Source organism: Marmota marmota, unplaced genomic scaffold (assembly GCF_001458135.2).
Source record: "Marmota marmota marmota unplaced genomic scaffold, marMar, whole genome shotgun sequence".
In the NCBI taxonomy this organism is placed as follows: domain Eukaryota; kingdom Metazoa; phylum Chordata; class Mammalia; order Rodentia; family Sciuridae; genus Marmota; species Marmota marmota.
The window spans coordinates 38,804,157-38,818,737 of NW_026000082.1; positions in this window are offsets into that span (position 1 = coordinate 38,804,157).

Consider the following 14,581-nt stretch of genomic DNA (forward strand, 5'->3'; position numbering starts at 1 on the left):
GGCTCACCCGTGCCAGACAGGAACCAGGAACTCAGATCCGGCCCAGCCACGGGCCTCTAGAGAGGGCCCCAGGCCAGGAGAGCTGTGGCCTTGGCCTTCAGACCCAGCTGGGGGGAGGCTGAAGATGCCCAAGGAGCCTCTCTGAGGGTCCAGAGAAGGGGCACGTGCAGAAGCAGCAGGGGACCAGGCAGCTGCTCCTTGACGGGCTGCGCTCCTGCCACACGGAGCAGGTCCCCTCTGCCCCAAGTGTTCTTCTCCACTGGTGTCCATGGCTGGTGTCTGCAGGTCATTGTGTCACGGCTCACATGTCACCGCCCCAGACCACTCTTTCCTGGCCTCTTGTCAATAGTGTTCCCTTGGGTCCCTCAATCCCAGCTCCCTGAAATGGCACCGGGTCCGCACTCTCTGGAACCATCATCATTGGTGGGTGTTGTCCTGTGGTGCCAGGGCCTCTATCCCGAGCCACAACCCCAGAGATGTTCCAGTCAGCTCTCTCGCCACTGGGACCAAAAGGCCTGACAAGAGCGACTTTAGAGGAGGAGAAGTCTATTTGGCGCTCACGGTTCCCGAGGTCTCAGTCCCTAGAGGACCAACTCCATGGCTCTGGCCCGAGGTGACACGGCAGACGTCATGGTGGGAAGGTGTGGTGGAGGACAGCAGCTCAGGACATGACAGGGAGTAGCGAGAGCTCTCACTCACCAGGGACAAAAGCAGGTCCCCAGGGCCCCACCTCCTCAGCCACACCCTACCTGCCTACAGTTGCCAGCCAGCTAATCCATTCAAGTAGGTTCAAACACTGATTGGGTTAGGGCTCTCAAAGCTCAGTTACTTCACCTCTGCACTTTCCTGCACTGTCTAACACGAGCCTTCAGGGGACACCTGATATCTAAACCAGAACGGGACTGAACACAGGAGAGAAGGGGGTGTTATCTAACTATATCGGTCCTCAGGGGAACTTGACTGGCATCTTTGGTGCTAGAGAAAAATGCCGTCTAGGGGGCAGTGGAAGAATGAGGGGTGAGGAATGAGGAATCCTGCATGTACCCCAGAAACACTAGGGGAGGCTGCAGGACGCCCAGGAAGGTGGCAGCTCACCTGGAAGCCCAGCTCTTGGCACCTGGGCCGATTCCAGGTCACTGGGGAGAAGAACAGCTGCTGTCCTCACCCATGTGCCCTTTTTATTCTGTAAACTAGGGCAGCAGGACTTCAAAGGCTGAGCCTCCGCATGGGCTGGTGCACTGAGGGTATCGCATCTCTCTGCCCCAGGCTTTCAAGAAAGCTTCATCTGTGGAAGGGGTTCAGTGGTGGAGTGCTTGCCTAGCGTGCAGGAGGCCCTGGGTTTAATCCCCTGTACTGCAAAAGAGAAAAAAAAAAGGGGGGGTGGGGAGTACAGTTTGGCGTTACAAGAACCAGGGCTATGGGAACAGAGTGGGGCACCCCCCTCACCTGGGCAGAGAAGTCAGAATAGTAAACTAAACATATGTTCATAAAATCAGTAAGTAATCAACACTTAATAACAAAATGTGTTGAGTGCTTACGTTGTTTGCATGATGTTTCATCTATTCTTCACCATAATGCCGGGGGTAGGTGCTATTAACCTCATTTTACAGATGAAAAAACTAAGGCACAAAGATGTTAAGTATAGAGATGTTACATAACTAGCAAGTGGGGAGCAGTGTGGTTTCCCAGAGGAGGAATTGTCTGGGCTGAAATCTGAAGTCTGGAGAGAACCCAGCTCCGTGAAGAGCAGGTCAACAGGAGAAGCACACACGTAGCCTGGGAGGCTGGGAGAGCCCACCTTTGAGTTTTTTCCCCAGACATGAGAGAAAGCGCTCCCTTCTGGCCTCAGAGGGCTCACGCATGCATGATGCACACAGGCCAAGCAGGGCGCTTTGTTCCAGTGGGAGTGGCAGAGTCAGGATTTGAACCCAGGGTCTGTCTGACTTCCAAATACATAGTCTTCCCATGACAGCAACATTAAGCAAGGTTTCTGAACATCAAATCATGTGGGGAGACAGTTTTTTCCCCTTTCTGTTGCCCATATATTGGCAGAAGTTGTTAATATCCCACAATACAAAACTCAAGAACGGCTGGGCACCATAGCCCATGCCTGTAATCCCAGCTTCGTGGGAGGCAGAGCCAGAGGATCACAAATTCAAGACCATGTTGGGCAACTTAGTGAGACCCTGTCTCAGAATAGAAAATGAAAAGGAGAGCTGGGGTTGTGGCTCAGCGGTAAAGCACTCACCTAGCACGTGCAAGGCCCTGGGTTGGATCCTCAGCACCACATAAAATCAAAGTATTGTGTCCAACTAAAACTAAATAAAATAAAAATTTTAAAATAATAAAAAAAGAGAAAAGAAAATGAAAAAAGATTGGGGATGTAGTTCTGCGGTAAAGCACCCCTGGGTTCAATCCTCAGTACCAAAAATATATATATATATATATATATAAACCATGCACAGTGGTGCATGCCTATAATTCCAGCCAATCGGGAGGCTGAGGCAGGAGAATGGCAAATTCGAGGTCAGCCATGGCAAGTTAGTGAGATCCTGTCTCAAAAAAAAAAAAGGGGAGGTCTGGGGTACAGCTCAGTGGTAGAGCACCCCTGGGTTAAATCCTCAGAATGGAAAACAAAATACCCCAGCACACTCCCAAAAGTTGTCCAAAAAAAAAAAAAATCTCAAATCTGCCAAGCTTTGCTGTTGTTGAAACCTGGCAAACAACATAAAAAGCTAACCGAGGGTCAATCAATCTGGTGGATAGACCGAGGACACTGACGGGATCACGGGGCAGCAGACGTGCCCTTGGTGGGGGCTTCTTAGGGTGCAGACTGCACAGAGAATACCTGACCGACAGACGCTTAGCCGTGCTGTGAGACCTGCCCCCACCACAGACGCCGACCAAGAATACACAGGAGGGAAAGGGGCTTGGGCCAATAGAGACACCATACAGAATTTTTCCATGCTTCATAATCCTACAGGAGCAGAAATGACAAAAAGATACAATGGGCCAGACTCGGGTGAAATACACGGTAAATGAAACGATGTTCTGGCAGAATAAATTGTCTAAATTACACAATAAACAGCTTCTTCCTGACACCCTAAAACGATTCCCACAGCGCAAAGAGGCAGATAATCAAGCATGAAGACATTAACGATTGTGGGGGACTGAGGGTACAAAAACAAGAGCCTTTTGTTATCGCTTTCAGAATGAAAAGGCCTTTCCCTTGGTGGCTAAACTATCTAAACTATCCTCACCTCTGACACTATGTGTCCTTTTTTCTTTTTAAGGTTTTTTAGTTGTCAATGGACCTTTATTTTATCTATCTACATGCAGTGCTGAGAATCGAACCAGTGCCTCACCCATGCTAGGCAAGTGCTCTCCACCCCCAGCCCTATGTGTCCACCTTTCCTGTAAATAGACTGACCATAATCCAATAGGTTGACTTCATAACCTGATTACCCCAACAGGTCAAACCATAATCATAATTTGTATTCCTAGTCTCCAGAATTATGAAAGAATAATTTGGGGGCTGGGGTTGTGACTCAGCAGTAGAGCACATGCAAGGCCCTGGGTTGGATCCTCAGCCACATAAAAATAAGTAAAATAAAGGTATTGTGTTCAATCACAACTAAAAATAAATATTAAAAAAAATAATTTGGGGGCTGGGGGTGTGGCTCAGGTGGTAGTGCGCTCGCCTGGCATGCATGCGGCCCGGGTTCAATCCTTGGCACCACATACAAATAAAGATGTTGTGTCCACCGAGAACTAAAAAATAAATATTTTTAAAAAATAATAATAATTTGGGTTTTTAAATTTATTTTACTTTTATTTTTTTTGGTACTGAGGCTAGTGTAAAGGTAAAATTTCTAAGCTGATTCTAAGCCGCAAAGCCTGAGTTAAAATGTAAAAGACTGGGCATTGTAAAGTTTCTAAACTGCAAGGCCTGGGTTAAAAAGTAAAAGACCAAGTATTGTTAAAATTCCTCTGCTACCCCCAAAACCTGAAATCCCTGTAGCTGTTAGGACAATACTGGAACTGCCCAGTAAATATTCCCACTGACTCCCTGGTTGTCTAATAACCTGGGACTCTGTGTAACTTGTCACGTAGTCATTTAGGTCCTAAAACCAATCAGTTTGAATGTGTACCCCGCTTAGGAGTGACCAATCACCCCCGTCCAATCTGTTCCCGCCAATGAATGTACTAATCATGTCTCAGAGTTGTTGTTCAATTTTCCCACGCCTCATGATGATTTGTTCTGATGTATGCAAAGCCCCCCGCCCTCCCCAAAAAGTGTACTTAAGCACTGCTTGACCTCTGCTCTGGGCTCTGGGCTGCCCTCCCTTCTTGAGCAAGCCTGCCTGGAGCCTCAGCGTGCTGAATTGGATCCTCAATAAACTCCCTCCTGCTTATTGCATGAAGCCAGTCTCTTGTGGTCTCTTCCTCCGACGCTTCGCCAGACCCTTACACTAGAACTCAGGGGCTCTTTTACTCCCAAGCTACATCCCCAGCTCATCCCCCGCCCCACAGGCACTTATTTTTTGAGAGGGGGTCCTGCTAAAATTACTGAAACTGGCCTAGAACTTGCGATCCTCCTGCCTCAGCCTCCCCAGTTGCTGGGATTATAGGTGTGCACTGTAATGCCAGATTCGTGGGATCCCAATAGACCTCCAGGAGCCGAATCCGATGCAAGCACACAAGAGTCTTTATTGCAAGCTCGAGCCTGGACTCCCGTTCCCGACGCAGAGGTCCCAGGGAGTGAGTCCCAGCCCTTTGTTCAGTAAGATTTTATAAGTTTTGGGGATACTCTATGCGTCACAACATCACACAGCAAATCATTCCATATCGTGGGAAAATCAAACAACTCTTAACATTGATTAGCACATTCACTGGCGGGAACAAGTTGGGTAAGGGTGATTGGGTAGTACAAGAGGGGGACTCATTTGAACTGATTGATTTAGGCCACGAGGGGTGTACATGCTGAACTACATGGTTTCCCAACATGTTACCAACCACCATAAACTACTGGGGGGTCATCTGTCATCCCAAGTATTCTCCCTGTCTCATGTTGATTGCTGGTTGCTAGGGGGTTGCTAAGGGGTTACCTAGCTTAACTGAGTCAGGGACACCTGTTATTTACAGACAAACAACTCAGCAGGGTGGGTATGTGCTTAGGAGTGCTCTGTGGGTTTTTCTAAGGACAAGGGTCACACCCCCTTCCTTAGGACAGACCTTGAGGTAGAAGCTGCTGTTATTTATTTTCAAAAATGGAGTCACATCAGTTTCTCAGCACCACTACACCTAGATTTTTGTTTTTTAAGAGATGGGGTCCATGTTGTCCAAGCCAGCCTCAAACTTCTGGGGTCACGTGATCCTACTGCCTCAGCCTCCTATGTAGCAGGGAGTACAGGCACACACCACCACGCCTGGCTTTGTATGCATTTTGAATGTATAGCTGATGTTTTGAAGGTGGATTGAATGTAAGAGAGAGTGCAGGCAGCTCTGCAGGTAGGAATGTGGGGGGTCACCCACAATAGCGGATTCTTAAAGCCACAAGAGGAGAAGAGATGATGGAGGGAGTGAGCACAGGCAGGGGAGAGGGCCAAAGATCTGCCCTGTAGGCCACTCAAGTTGGCAGGATGGAGAATGAGAAAGAAACAGCAAAGAACATTGGAGAGGAAGGGCCAGGGAGAGATGGGGAAACAAGGAGAGCGTGGTGTCCTGTGAGCTGAAGTGCTTCCAAGAGGAAGGAGTGAACACTGGGTCAAATGCTGCTGATCGGTCTATTAAAATAGGGTCTGAGCTTGACCATGATTCAACATCATGGAGGCCCTGGGCCACTTTCTCATGAGTGGTAGTAAAATTATGGAGGAGTCAAAAAAATTCAGGAGGCCGTTGTTTTGTACTATTTCCAGATTAAAAATCAAAATAGAGGCCAGGTGTTGTTGTGCATGCCTGTAATCCCAGCAGCTCAGGAGGCTGTGACAGGAGGATCCAGAGTTCAAAGCTCAGTTTCAGCAACAGCGAGGCACTAAGAAACTCAGTGAGACCCTGTCTCTAAATAAAACACACAACAGGCCTGGGGACGTGGCTCAGTGGTCAAGCGTCCTTGAGTTTAATCACCAGTACCAAAAAAAAAAAAAAAAGGGGCAGGGGGCGGGGGTTGGGGGGGATGGAGAGGGGAGAAGCAGCTGGGGAGGCTGGGGCTGGGGCTCAGTGGTGGCACGCTTGCCTAGCATGTGTCAGGCACTGGGTTCCATACTCAGCACCACATTAAAGTAAATAAAACAAAGGTATTTTAAGGTCCTTGCTTAGCATCTGGATGGTCATCTTCAGTGACAACCACCATTTTAAAGAAAAAGTTCCTCTTTCCCAGCCCATGGGCCTTTCTGAGAAAGGCTCCCCAGTCTCTCACCCCAACCCCACCCCAACCCCCTGCATTAGGACCCTCCTGGCTCTGATTCCTGGGCCTCCTGAACCCCAGCCTGTGTAGCCTCTCTCTCCTGTGGAGAGACAGCCTTTGTCAGCTCTGACAAATAAACTCTCTGTGATCTCCGCCTGGACTTCATTTCTTGCTTTCCCTTCATTTTGGTGCCAAAACCGGGATGAGGTTCCCCAGTGTGCCCACTCCCCTCTTCAAGGGTCACTGAGCATCTCTGGGCCCCCATCCAGATTCCATCTTGGGACCAGGCCCTCCATTCCACTGAGTGCCCTCTCCGCACCCACCACCAGACATTTCATGTAGACCCCTGTCTCTTGTCGACTTAAACCACCTACGGGTCCTGGGAAGTGACCGTTGATCCTCTGGCACTCCCAGGGTTACCGTGTGTGGTTGGGGGCACCCCCAGTCACAGCTTTCACAGCTACAGCTGATACCTACTGTCTATAGGCAGTTTTTTATTTGGGTCTTGGGTTTTGAGGAAAAAAAAAAAACACGGAGGTGATTGGTTGGGAGTTGTTCCTGGTGAGAGCTTGGCCTTGGGCTAATCTATTCAGCTTCTGCCCCTACTACGTAGTCCCAGCCGGCATCCAAATGCCTCTAAGGGCTCCTGCCCCCGCACTTACCCAGTGCTGGTGACTAACTGTCCTCTTGACTAGGTGATACTAGAGACTGGGGGACGCCCCACCTCTAAACCCGCCTCCACCACGGGTGGCTCCTTATCCATTCCCTCCCAAATTCCCCTAGGCTGCCTCCTGGCTCACTTCTCTAACCTCTCTCTTTCTCTCACCCTGGACCTAAACCCCCCAAAACTTATCTGCTTGGGCAATCAGATCTGGCCTCAATATCCTTTGGATAACGACTCTAAATGGCCACTTAAGGGCACTCTAGATCCCAATATTATCAGGGACCTTTTCAACTATTGTGAGCGGTCGGTCAGGAAAATGGAAAAAGTTATCATATGTTCAGGCTCCTCCTCTCTACGTTCTGAGCCCTCTCTCTGCAACTCCTGCTCTCCTGCACGAGTCCTCTTAGCTCACACCTCCCCTACGCCTGCTTCCAAAGGGACAGAAGATCCTACCCAGGACTCCTTCTCCTTGGACCCAGCGGATGAGCCCCTGCCATACCACAATTCTCTTTCTAATGAAGCCTCCACAGCAACTGTCCCCTTATCCCCTCTGCCCTTCTCTCCTCCTGCCACATGCTCATGGGCTGCTGCTGCCCAACCCTCATCTCTGTGTCCTCTATACTGAGTCAGGGACACCTGGCACTGCAGACCTCTCCTGTTATTTACAGACAAACAACTCAGCAGGATGGGTATGTGCCTAGGAGTGCTCTGTGGGTTTTTCCAAGAACAAGGGCCATGCCCCCTCCTTGGACAGGCCTTGAGGTAGAAGCTGCTATTATTTATTTTCTAAAATGTTGTCACATCAGTTTCTCAGGTTCACAGATGGCTTCTCTGTTATGCTCGAATTCGGGACCCCCAAAAGACCACCAGAGACCAAGATGGATGTAAGCAGCAAAGAGGTGTTTATTGCGAGGTAGCTCGGTCCTCCGCGCACACACAGCAACTGGTGAAGCTGAGAGGCCCGAGCCCAGGGTTTGCAGCAGTTTTACACATTCTTTGGGGAAGGCAGGGACTTCACATACATCATAGCATCTCTTAGCAAATCATCACACACTGCGGGAAAATCAAACAACAACTCTAAAACATGATTAGCACATTCACTGGCGGGAACAAGTTGGGTAAGGGTGATTGGCTAGTACAAGAGGGGGACTCATTTGAACTGATTGGTTTAGGCCACGAGGGGTGTACATGCTGAACTCCATGGTTTCCCAACATGTTATCAAACACCATAAACTACTGGGGGATCATCTGACATCCCAGGTATTTCCCTGTCTCATGCTGATTGGTGGCTGCTAGGGGGTTCCTATGGGTCCTCACCTAGCCTGACAGAGTCAGGGACACCTGGCTCCACAGATCTCTCCTGTTATTTGTAGATAAACAACTCGGTAGGGTGGGTATGTGCCTAGGAGTGCCCTGTGGGTCTTTCCAAGGACAAGGGTCACGCTACCTTCCTTGGACAGGCTTTGCTCTGAGGTAGAGGCTGGTTTTTCATATTCAAGACCAGATTCAAAAGATCTCTAACCAAACTGTGCACCAGCTTCTGTTACAGGACTTTTCACACCCTCACCAAAATTGGAGTCAGCATTGCCCAGCACCTCCTGACCATCACCACTGCCTCAATGACCTCCTGCACCCCTAACAAGGGTCCAGATGCCACTCCTTCCCAGCAGGAAGAAGCTACAGAAGGTTGATCTACACCCCTGTCCCTTAAGGCTCTCAATAAGAAACAAAAAAGGAGGGAACATAGGTCCTTGCTTAGCATCTGAAATAACATCTTAAATAACAACCACCATTTTAAGGAAAAAATTTTGCTTTCCTGCCCAGGGGGGTTTCTGAGAAGGGCATATCACCTCTTCCTCATACCAACCCCACCCTTAGCCACCAGAATTAGGACCCAACCTGCTCTAATCCCTGAGCCTGTCCCATAAAAGTCCTGAACCCCCAAGCCTGTTTTGCCTCTGTCCATCATGGAGAGATGTCCCTTTATTTGTCAGTGTACCTCTGCCTGGTCTTCCTGTTCCTCATTTTCCTTTCACCTTTTAATGCAGTAACTCCAGGCTGAGGCATGAGGACCTCAAGTTTGAGGCCAGCCTTAGCAATTTAGTGAGGCCCTAAGCAAGTTAGCAAGGATCCTATCTCAAAATAGGAAAGAAAAATGAATTGGAGATAACAGCTCAGCAGAAAAAACACCCCTGGTTCTATACCCAGTACAAAAAAAAAAAAAAAAGAAAAAGAAAAAAGGGAAGAAATGATAGGACAGTGGCTAGAAGGAGGATATGGGAATCAAGAGTTTTGTTAAACTTGCTTAGTCTGGCATCAAACTCAGGATCCTCCTGCCTCAGCCTCCCAAATTGCTGGGATTACAGGTGTGTGCTCCACCACGCATTTGCCAAGGATGATATGAAAGTCCAATAAGAGATAGGGGAAGAAATACTGGTCAGATCATATCAAGTGGCAGGGAGCAAATCTAAGCCCTAAATACCTTTCAAATTTTTCTCCTTACTCCAGACCTGTTACACTGCGCCAGTTCATGCCTTCATTATCTCTGGCATGTATTATTGCAATTGTCTTACAAGAGGTTTCTCTGCCTCTGACCTTGACCCAGACTAAAGAAATTATACAAAATGCAAATCTCCATTATTATTCACCAGTTTAAATTTTTAAAAACATTTTTTAGGTGTAGATGGACACAACACAATGCCTTTATTTCTATGTGGTGCTGAGGATCAAACCTGGGTCCCGCCTGTGTGAGGGGAGCGCTCTACCACTGAACCACAGTCCCAGCCCATCACCAGTTTAAAATTTTCAGTGAGTCCCTTGGATAAAAGCAAAGTCTGACTTGCCTTTCAATTCTAATCTCTCATCTCGCCCTGTCTTAGACTTTGTGGCTTCCTGTGCCCTTGGTCTGGAATAATGTCTTTCTCTATCATGACTAAAGTTGCACTAATTTTTATTTTTATTTTATTTTTTTGTAGTACAGGGGATGAAACCTAGAGACATTATCACTGACCAACAAACCTAGCCCTTTTTATTTTTTATTTTGAGAAGGAGTATCATGATGAGGAAGCTATGCCATTAACATAAACAAAACATGTTTCCACAATGTCAATACCACTTTCAGCAGTGGCAATTCACTGAATACCCATGGATCACCTGAGAGTCATAGCAGGTAATCCAGGGTTTTTTGCTTTTTTGGTCCTGGGGGGTTGAACCCAGGGGTGCTTTAAAACTGAGCTACATCCCTCATCCTTTTTATTTTTTAGACAGGTTCTCCCTAAATTGCTGAGGGGCTTGTTAAGTTATGGATGCTGCCTTGGAACTTGTGATCTTCCTGCCTCAACCTTTCAACTCACTGGGATTAGTAGTCATGCACCACCCTCATACCAGTCTGTAGATATTCATAGCTAATAGTGAAATAAAAGAAATGAAAGAACCTGCAATCCTAGTGACCTGGGCAACTCAGGCAGGGGGATTGCAATTGAGGCCAGACTCAGCAACTTCGTCAGACCCTGTCTAAAAAAATTACAAAGGACTGGGGATGCAGCTCAGATGCAGTCCTTGGGTTAAATTCCCAGTACAAAAAACAAAACAAAACAAAACAATCCTAAGAACTTACTCAGGGTACAGAACTGCCAAAGTGCAGGAACTTATTCTAGGGCAAGGTCCAGAGGGACAGATGTTCTTTTTAGGGTGTCATCTGGAGTGGGTAGTCCACATGGTAAGAGAAACCACACTCTGCCAAAGCCCAAGGACAGAGATTGGGGTCCATCACTGTGGGGATTTTCTTGGGCAAGGCTGTTGAGGAGTGAGCAGGTGACAGGGTCCTTGTGCTTTGGTGTCCAGTCTCATAATGATCCTCCATGATTTGATAGGTGTTGGATGACAGGTTGCTTCACTTGGTGGTCTGACATGTTCTATATGCTTATGGGCCTGTTTTTGTTTTTTTTTTTTTGAGGGGGGATTGAACTTGGGAGCACTCAACCACTGAGCCACACCTCCAGCCTTATTTTGTATTTTATTTAGACAGGGTCTCACTGAGTTGCTTAGTGCCTCACCTTGCTGAGGTTGGCTTTGAACTTGTGAACCTCTGTCTTAGCCTCCTGAGCCGCTGATATTACAGGCATGAGCCACCACGCCCAGCTATGGGCCTGGTTTTGTTTTGTTTTGGGGGGAATACCAGGGATTGAACTCAGGGTTACTGGATCACTGAGCCACACCTATAGCCCTGTTTTGTATTTTATTAGAGACAGGGTCTCACTGAGTGTCGAGAAGGGCAAAAGGTGTGACTTAAGCAGTCTAGGGTGAGAAATAAAGAATGTCCACCCGCTTCTGCCCTAGTTAATGCTTTATTCACTCAAATCACTCAATACAATTTCTCTCTATAGGTTCTTTTTTTTTTTTAAGAGAGAGAAGAGAGAGAGAGACAGAGTTTTTTTAAAAATTTTTTTAGTTGTAGATGGACACAATGCCTTTATTTTATTTATTTATTTTTATGTGGTGTTGAGGATCGAACCTGGTACCTCATGCATGCTAGGCAAGCGCTCTATCACTGAGCCACAACCCCAGCCCCAGAGAGAATTTAATATTTATTTTTCAGTTTTCAGTGGACACAACATCTTTATTTTATATATTTTTTTAATATTTATTTTTCAGTTTTTCGATGGACACAACATCTTATTTTTATGTGGTGCTGAGGATGGAACCCAGTGCCCCGCGCATGCCAAGCGAGCATGTTACCGCTTGAGCCATATCCCCAGCCCCACTCTATAGGTTCTTAATCAAGAAATGACAATCCTTAATGTAGGCACTGCAATAGAGATGATAAATTCACAGCAAACAATTCTAGATTAACTCTAAAGCACTCAAACACACTTAATCATGACAGGCTCATGACAGACATTCCCTCTGCATGCTAAGTTCAAGTGTCAGATCAAAAGTCTCAAGCCTTGGGGCTGGGGATGTGGCTCGGGCGGTGGCGCGCTCACCTGGCATGCTTGCGGCCCGTGTTCGATCCTCAGCACCACATACAAACAAAGATGTTGTGTCCGCCAAGAACTAAAAAAAATAAATAAATATTAAAAAAAAAAAAAAAGTCTCAAGCCTTAGGCTTTGAACCAAGACAGGCTTCTCCTGGGGTGGAGCTGAGGGGCCACTTGAGGAGCGGGTCATAGGAAGAAGTTGCAGCTCTCACCAGGGTCAAGATGTGGCTGTAGAGTTTGAGATTGGTGAGGAAAATTCAGAGGATCAGGCAAACAATGAAAAAAAAGTTTGGGATGTCAGTCCAGGTCCTTATTAGGCTCTCAGGCTGTGTGTATCAGTGTAGGCTGGCTGAATGTTTGTTCATTTGCCCCATTTATTCTAAATTTTGGGGCTTTTGACCCCCTTTTAATCCGTTTCAGCTGCCACCAGGTCTCTTATAGTTACATCATTTACCCTGAGGTGAAAACATCCAGTCTGGTGGTCCCCACCCTGATCTTTTTGCCTTTGAGCAAGGACAGCCTGCCTGAAGTTTCAATCTGAGTTTATCAGGGTGGGGAGAAGTGACTTGTTTGTGCCTGAGGGCCATACTGGAGGGCTCCCTTAGGCGTGCCTGGTGAGACTGCAGGTTTCAAACCCCAGTTTTTTAAATGGAGTTGCTTATACTCAGGCCTAAGGCTATTCTTACACTGAGTTGCTTAGTGAGGATGGCTTTGAACTGGGATCCTCCAGCCTCTGCTCTGAAGCCTCTGGGATTACAGGCATGCGGTATGCCTCCGCGTGCTTCTAATTCAGTAAATTCACAGGTGGATAATTTTATTAGCACATTTAATTTATCAGTTTGTGCCTTTCAGTTGTGCTCGGCTCACAGTGATGGGTGGTGGTTTACTCAAATGAGGCGCAGTCATTCTACCTCACAACAGGCCCACTTCATGCTTCGAACATGACCCTCACTGCTCTGCCACTGAAGTTTATTTTGAAACTGATATTTTCCCCTTTCTTTTTTCTCCATAATCATGGGGTACACAAGATTAACCTTCTTCCCACCCGAGGCCAAGTTATCTGTACTTAAGCTCACAGACCACAGGAATGAAGGCGTCTGACTTGGGAGTTGGCAACCACAGACCTAAGAAATGGCTCTGAGGTACTGAGGATCAAACCCAGTGCCTCACACTTGCTAGGCAAACGCTACACCACTGAGCTATAACCTCAGCCCCTTATTTTTGTTTTCATATTGGGGTTTGCACCCAGGGGTGCATAACCACTAAGTCACATTCCCAACCCTTTTTATGTTTTGAGACAGCTGTTTAAGGCCTTGCTAAATTGCTGAGGCTGGTTTTAAGATCCTCTGTCTCAGCCTCCTGAGTCAGTGCGATTACAGGTGTGTTCTACCAAGCCCAGCCCTGCAACTTAGTTTTAAAATTGATGTTTCTTTTCCTTCTTTCCCTCCTAATCTCTCCCTCTCTCTCTTTCTGGCTTTGGATAACCTTTCTTCCTCATCTTACACATCTTACATCTATCTGTCCTTAAGCACACACTCACCACCCACCCACAACAAAGTATTCAGATTTGGGAATGGCTCCAGAAGATCTAAGAAATGGCTCTCTCAGATTAATACTCAATTACAACTCTAGACAGAGAACACAGGGAATGTAGCCTTTGAATCATCTCTTTAAAAGCCCCCGGTTCTTGCTGATGGGCATAATCACAGGTTCTGGGACAGGAGTTCCCTGTGTTTCTCCTTTGCTAGCAAAGCACTAAAATTTTTTCCTTTTTTTCCCAAGCCGTGTTCTCCTTATTGGATTGGCATGGGAGTCCAGGACGGAGCTTTTGGTAATACGGCCCCTGAGCAGTGTAATCTACACGTGCGCTGTGGCACACTATTCCATTCATCCTTTAATTGGTAGGTTAGGGGGTTCTTCGGGGAAGCCTTTTTTCAAGTACTCCACCCCCTACCCTTCAACAAACAGGGAAGGATATCTTTGAATTTCTAAGGCTCGACCCTCATCCAACTCCAAGGGAAGGAACCACTTTTTTCATCACACTCAAAAAATCCAGTTCAAGGTAACCCAGCTGGAGAGCAGTTGACTCAGAAATTCGAGCTTAGACCCCTCCCTCTTAGAATTCTCATTCAAATGTAAATTAACAGCGCCCTTCGCAGCAGGCAAAACATTTAGATAAAGGTTACTTTTTATGCCTCGTGGCAGAAATGGCTGAAAGTAAATGATTTCGTGCCCAGGAGCCAGGGAGGAGGGAGCCAGGCGTGGTCGCGCCGCCCGAAATCCCGTCCATTCGGCTGTGGCAGAAGGTTCGCCAATTTCCACCCCCAGGCTCAGCAAAGGAGCAAGACCCTGTCTCAAACAAAAACAAAATGTAGTTGAGTGGTAACAAGCTCGTGGATTTAATCCCCAATAGCAAATGGTCAAGAAACGGGAGCCCACTGCAAGACCCTGCGCGCGCCCCACACGATCTGCAGCGGCCCTAGCCACGCACCTGCAAGACTACATATTCCAGTGCGCCTCGCACCGAGGGGC